At 52.5% G+C, this 6,609-nt stretch overlaps 2 long non-coding RNA genes across 2 annotated transcripts; one reads left to right on the top strand and one right to left on the bottom strand.

Moving 5' to 3' along the window:
* The first annotated feature begins 1,195 nt into the window (after positions 1-1,195).
* Positions 1,196-1,753, top strand: LOC123585670. The gene is made up of 2 exons (XR_006706363.1): positions 1,196-1,469; positions 1,717-1,753. It is a non-coding gene; the product is annotated as an uncharacterized LOC123585670 (long non-coding RNA).
* Positions 1,754-1,844: 91 nt separating this feature from the next.
* On the bottom strand, positions 1,845-6,386 carry LOC123585671. The gene is made up of 2 exons (XR_006706364.1): positions 4,624-6,386; positions 1,845-4,531 (listed from the first exon to the last, which is right to left on the bottom strand). It is a non-coding gene; the product is annotated as an uncharacterized LOC123585671 (long non-coding RNA).
* Positions 6,387-6,609: the final 223 nt, after the last annotated feature.

Raw genomic sequence — 6,609 nt, 5'->3', positions numbered from 1 at the left:
TTATCTGGCTTTGATGGGCAACCATCACCTAGGCAACATTTCTAGAGTCGCTGCTCTGAGGTGCGGTCAGCTCCCTCCCTGGCCAGCTTCCACGCTCCTCCAGCAGGACCATTTTTTATGAGCTGACAGGAGAGGACCTCATAGACAAGCAGCCCATTCCATGGTGGGACTGCCAGGTCTGCAGGACATCGATAGCCACTTTTAATCCTCACAACGGGGGCCCAGCAGGCCATCAGAGCCCAGGCAGGGGGTCACAGGCCTCCAGCGTGAGTGAGTGGCTATCCTGGCCCTTAGCAGACATGGACTCCAGCGGGCTCTCCCTGGGGACAGACATGACCTCTAGACTCTGGCCAGCTGGGCCCAGTGTCCTTGATGTTTGTATTATTGGGGCACAGGAAGCAGACCTGGGGATGCCTGAGCTTCAACTCCTGCTGCGGGGCAGGGCTGCCTCCATGCTCCTAATGTCCTGGGAACTCCTTTTTAAAAACTGGTCCAAAACATGAGGAAAAGGGACTCTGGCCTCTGACACAGATCCTATGTAGTGGTACGTCTCTGGATTTTTTCCTTCCCAGACAGTGCGAGGGACCCCAGCGCGTGATAGGTTAGCCACACCTATGGCTTATACCATAAATATTTTTTTATGAATATAATTTATTGTCAGATTGGCTTACATACGACATGCAGTGCTCATCCCGGGACTGGACCACCAGCTATTTGGCTCTTTTGTTGCTGTAATAAAGATTCGCAAACAGTGTTCATGGGGAAAAGAACTCCTGCCATGGGCACCATGGGGAGGCACCATGACTCACATTAGGCAGACAACATCCCAAGGTCCTGTCCCATCCCCAGCAGTCCCGTAAGGTTCTGGCGAGCAATGGAAGGCAGGAGGGCCTTAGTCAACCTGGGAGATGGCAAAGACCGGGCCTCTCCAGGGCCATCCCTCCTCCGAACGTCCCTCCACTGGGAACTATGTGACACGAGCAAAACTTAAAAGTAGTCAAAGTAGTGGCTAGTGCTTAGAGTGTTTACAGTGTGCCTGGAGCCATACCCACCTCTGCAGTAGAAATGAGCAGAGCTAATATTTAGCAGGTATAACCTGGTACTGGCTGGGGTTCACTTAATAGGCTGGTGCCAAAGCTAGCTATTAAATGTTGCATCACCCAGTGCTCTAGCACTGGTCTCCGTTGTACAGATTAGGAAACTGAGGTTGAGAGAGGTAGCAGATCAGACGGCTTGTCCATGCAGAGTCTGTGTGCAAAGCCAGGTTGTCTGACTCCAGACCTGGGCACTCAGGCTGTGCATCCGCGGCATCCTGGACTCACTCTCGGAGGAGTGGCCAGTGAGCACTATCCTGGCACAGAGGGCACGAGGCGAGAGCTGAACGGCCGTGCCCCAGAGCAAATGTTGGGGTGAGCGTGCTGTACTCCTGCAGACACCAGCCTGTCGCACCCCTGCACCCCTGCAGGCTGGTAAGTCAGTGGGGTGTGGCTCGCTGTCCTCCAAGAGGCTGGGGACGGGGAGCTGGCTGGACTTCAGAGGCACCAGCTCTTCGACAAGAAAAGGCCATTAGACCTAAGGAGGAAACCAAGAGAAATGGGGCAAGAGGGATACCAGACGCAAGGCCTGTAATCTTGAAAAGAAAGTCAAGTTTTAGAATCATCTTCCCGGGTCGTGAAGCTGGGACTTACCTGACACATTCCTCTACCTGCTTATTAGGTTCAGAGCGGAAAATTAAAGGACACGCCAGACCTGACTGCTGTCTAAGCCCCGGATGTTTGTCATCACTGTTCTCTACTGCCCCCCTTTTAGGAATTTCAAAAACGGAGAGGGCGGGAGTTGGTCTGTGGCTTTCGTATAAATTTATTTTATACGGATAGATTTCCTCAGCACCTGCTACGCACCAGGGGCATCCATTCATTCATTCAGCTGATTTATTACGGGCTAAGCCAGGTGCTGGACCCTCACCAGCGAGGCATGCAGTGGTCTCCACCTCCGGGATCTTACAGCACCTGGAGGCGCTGGAGGAAGGAGGAGTGCTGCCGGGGGAGGGGAGGGGGGGGCTGGGCAGCAGGAAAACTGGTTCATGTTGTTGAGAATTTCCTGTGAGCCAGACTCTGCTCTGTGCAAGGTGGTCATATCTCTGAATCCTCTCAACAGACTGTCGTTACCTCCATTTTATAACTGGGCAAATTAACATTTGGCAAAGTTAGGCAATTTGCCCCAAGCATCACGGCCTAGTACACACTGGAGCTGGGTTTTGAACTCAGATATCCGACTCCAAATTCTGTGCTTTTATTTGCTGCCTTATATTTCTTGCCTTGTGCTTGTATTATTATTACAAACATGCAGGGAGCCACTATCAGTCCCATGTAACTGATAGGGAAACTGAGGCTCGTAGGGGAAAGTGGCTTGCCCAGGGCCTCTCTGGTTGGAGCAGGGATCTGAGCCCAGGTTTTCTGGTGCCACATCCAGGGCGTGTTACTTCACAGAGCTCCTCTGGGATACAGTCCTGGGGCCGGGAACAAGGACGAGGGAGGTCCCCCTAGAGCCGGTTGGGCCCCATCCCAAGCACTGGTATAACATAGGTTGTGTGGATGAAGACTGGTTTGCTAATGTGTTTAGGGTGGGCATCCAAACATATCTTGAAGCGCTCCAGGAAGCTGGGTAGCTGGAAGGGGATGGCCTGAGGAGTGCAGGTGGGCGCCCAGGGAAGCACCCCACCAGAGAAGGTGACTTCTGATGCTTTCGTGCTCTTCTCTCGCACTTCATGTTCCAGGGCTGGACCCTGTGATTTTCACCATTTCTGTGTGAGAAGAGAGAGGCTGCTGATTCACAATGAAAGGAAATGGCATCAGTTCTGAAACTTCCTGTTTGTCTGGTATCTGCAAAGATATCTGTGTTATGCAAATATCCTCACTCCTGAAAAATGCAGGCATTTTTCTCACACACACACACACACACACACACGCACGCATGCACACACACACGCACATGCACACACACCCTTGGCCTGGCCCTGTGCACTGGGTCTCCTCTGTACCTAGTAAGTTGAAAAATGATTCCACTAACACGATAGCGGAGGTGCTGGGGGAATCTGCTGTAGGAAATTATGATCATTAAACTAGCAGCGTTTGCGTTTGGTCAAATTGCTTAGCAGATGTCTCTTCCAGGTAAGTCCTTGCTCTGGCCCCTAGCCCAGGGCTGGTTTGCTTTCCGCCTGGCAGAGCCTGGGAGTCAGGGATCCCTTATGAGGGAAGCAGATGTGCGGAAAGCAGGCCCCATCCAGGCCTCAGGCTCCCGTCCAGCCCAGGAACGCCATCTCCTCGTGGCTTGGTTTTCCCTAAAGCAGCTCTTGGAATGTGCCACATCCCGCTCCCAAGCTCCACGTAAGTGGAGATAATGACGGATGTTGAATATTTTCTGTTGGTTCATTATGATCTTTGTGCAGGTCTTTCTTTCTTTCAAGGTCAATTCATGTCTGAGCCCAAGGCTGTGGTCTGCTGAGCTGGTCGGTGCTTCCAGAGAGTGACGACCTCTGGCAAGGGCCCGAGACCCGGCCTGCGCCACTGGCTGCTGGCTGCCTCTGCAAACTGAGGAGTTTTTTTAAAAAGCTGAATGTAAGCTTCAATTTTAATAGGTGAAAGTGAAAATGACATGTGACTTCCAGAAAATTCTCACAGATTCAAAAGAATTGTTCTTTGTCATGAGTTGAATAGCATTCTTCAAACGGCTGAATGCTTTTCTCATATTCAGAGTTGCCTAAATTAGGGGAAATGGATATAAATTGCTGCAAGACAGAAATCTGGTTAGCCATAAATGAGTTTTGTTGTTTTTTTTTTTTTTTTTACCCTTTACTCTCTTCCTGCCCCCATCCAAAAGCCCTCACCTGGGCAGTGGGAGGGTGGCCGTTCCTCCCTCTGTCTAGGAAGGGATGAGACTGAGGTTCCAGCAGGAGGGTCTATCACTTGGCCCAGATTCTAAGCCAGTGACTGCCTCACTTCAAAAGGGAGTGGCCCAGAGGCAGGAGCATGGACTGGTAGAGGTCAAACTGAGTGGACATCTTGGTTCTGCTACTCACCAGCTGTGTGACCTTGAGCAAGTTTCTTAACCTTGCCAATCCTCAGTCTCCTCACCTGTAGAATGAGGTTTTTGTGACGATGACAGGAGACATATGTATATAAAATGGTTGGGTCCAGGACCTGGAGGCCTGAAGGTCAATAAGGGAGGGGTCATGGTGACCACACCAGTCTTCGATAGAGCCTCAGTCACTGCAACAGGTCACATGGGATCTGTCTTTCAAGGAGAGGGTTCCCCAGAGACTGCTCTTGCTTTGGGGATGTCTGTGAGGAAAAGGATGGGAGGAATAGCAAACATTTTTGTGAGAAAGTTTCTCTCCGCCCCTTGAGAGGGGTCCAAGGTCAATTTCTACACTTCTCTGTGAACTTGACCTGTTGTCTCTTTGCTGGCTCAGGCTCTGAGGAAATGAGAGATCAGCCTTGTGCTTTTGCAGTCCTGCAGTGGTGATCTGAGTCTGTAGAGAAATGGAAACAAATGTTCTGATGTATAACCCATGTGAAGCAACTCAAGACAGAGATTGAGCACATGTAGCCACTGAGCACTTACTGGGCTCCTACTGAATGCCTGGTGCAATGTCAGATATGGAGATTTGTCATACTGGAAGAATAGCTGGCATGTGTGGAGTCCCTACTGAGCACAAGACACCAGGCTGGGTTCTTTGCAAAGAGCGTTCCATTTAATTCTTCCAGGAACCTCTCAAGTGGGCATGAGTAGCCTCTTTATCAACGAGGCACAGAGAAGTTCCTTGCCCAAGGTCACACAGTAGCGGGTGGGACTGGAACGCACCTTCGGTCTGCTCTCACCACCACCACTCTGTGGGCATGTGAAACGTACCCTTCAGCCTATAGGAATTAAAAAGCCAGCAGATGAAACACAACAGCCCCAAAAGCCGAAATAAGGATGCAGATGATAAAGAACCCAGAAAAGAAACACAAAGAAGGCGAGGCAGCCAGGGGTGACTTCATGGAGGAGGCAGAGTGGGAATGGGATCAGAGTATGTCTGGGGAATGGGAAGGTGGGGACAGGAGGGCAAGTGGGGGACACTGAGAAGGTGCAAACCTCGAAGAGACCGGACATGGTTTGGTGGCCCATGGGCTCGTCAGGGGCCACTCTTGGTAGCCTTGGAAGTGGGGACAGAGCCCTTGGAGAAGGGTGCTGGACTGGATTTTGGGTGTCTGTCACCTGCTGGGTTCAGGATTCTGGGGAGCCTGATCCTCCTCCTCCTTCCAACTCTATGGATAAGGTTTGACGCGGGTGTCTTCGGGGCCGATCATTATCTGGGGAGCTTCAGAGCTTCTGCTAGTTAATTACTTGCATCTCACCCCTGTGGACACTTTAGTCAGCTGAGCCAGGTAGGTCAGGTTGGAGCAGTGGGTGCTGCAGAGGAGAGAGGGGGTGGGAAAGGGCAGGTCTGTTCCCCTCCCATCCCGACGCACCCCAGCAGGGCTTGAGCACAAGTTTCCCAGAGGCGGGGGTGGGCACACCCCTTGCTCTTCGTGTAACCGGCAAGCCCCAGGCTCCCCAAGGACTCGGCAGGGGTCAAGGCCCAACTGGGCAGGGCTTCCCAGGTGGCACACCCTTCCAGCCACACTGAGACTCTCTGCAAGCTGCTTCGGGGCTCCAGAGGTCCACGATGGGGCAGAGTTGGAGAGGGGGCCGCTTGACTTGCCCCCTACTCCTTCGTCCTCCCATCTGCCCCAACTCAAGCCGCGGAGACCATGGCTCCAGAGCCCAGGTGTGCAAGCCCAAGTCTTCTCTGCTCCACCTCCCAAGCGGCTCCCCACCGCCCACTCTCCTCCAGCGCCCCGTCCCCCTGATCTCCCTGCCTCGGCCACTGCAATGGCCTTCTACCTTGTCCCCCTCCCCTCTTCCACACTCAGTTCTTTCCAAGCCATTCTGCCTCAAATAGCCAGAGGACTAGTGATAAAACATAAATCACCTTCTCTCGTGCTTCATCAGCTTCCTGGTCAGCAGGGTACGAGGGGCCCTCCCCGACTGCCCGGTTTTTGTGCTAGCTTTTCACTCATTCATTTACTCAACACACATTCACTGAAGGCCGATCGCACATATTTGGAGACACTGGTGACAGAGGCCAAACAGACAAAACCCCCGGATCTTGTGGAACAAAGTGTTAAAGTGTTAGTGGAGAAAACAGAGTGAGGCCAGGAACTGGGGAGAGCAGAGGATGGGGGTGGGCATCGGGGAAGGCAGCATTTGAGAAGGTGACATTTGAACAAAGACCTGAAGGAAGCGAGGGAGTGAGTCATGGGGATTGTAGGGGAAAACTTGTTCCTGGCAGAAAGCACAGCAGCTGTTGGGGCACCTGGGTGGCGCAGTCGGTTAAGCGTCCGACTTCAGCCAGGTCACGACCTCGCGGTCGGTGAGTTCGAGCCCCGCGTCGGGCTCTGGGCTGATGGCTCAGAGCCTGGAGCCTGTTTCCGATTCTGTGTCTCCCTCTCTCGCTGCCCCTCCCCCGTTCATGCTCTGTCTCTCTCTGTCCCCAAAATAAATAAACGTTGAAAAAAAAAAAAA

Source organism: Leopardus geoffroyi, chromosome C3 (assembly GCF_018350155.1).
Source record: "Leopardus geoffroyi isolate Oge1 chromosome C3, O.geoffroyi_Oge1_pat1.0, whole genome shotgun sequence".
NCBI lineage: Eukaryota > Metazoa > Chordata > Mammalia > Carnivora > Felidae > Leopardus > Leopardus geoffroyi.
The sequence above is the reverse complement of the archived record's forward strand: the minus strand, read 5'-3'. Positions and strand labels throughout refer to the sequence as shown.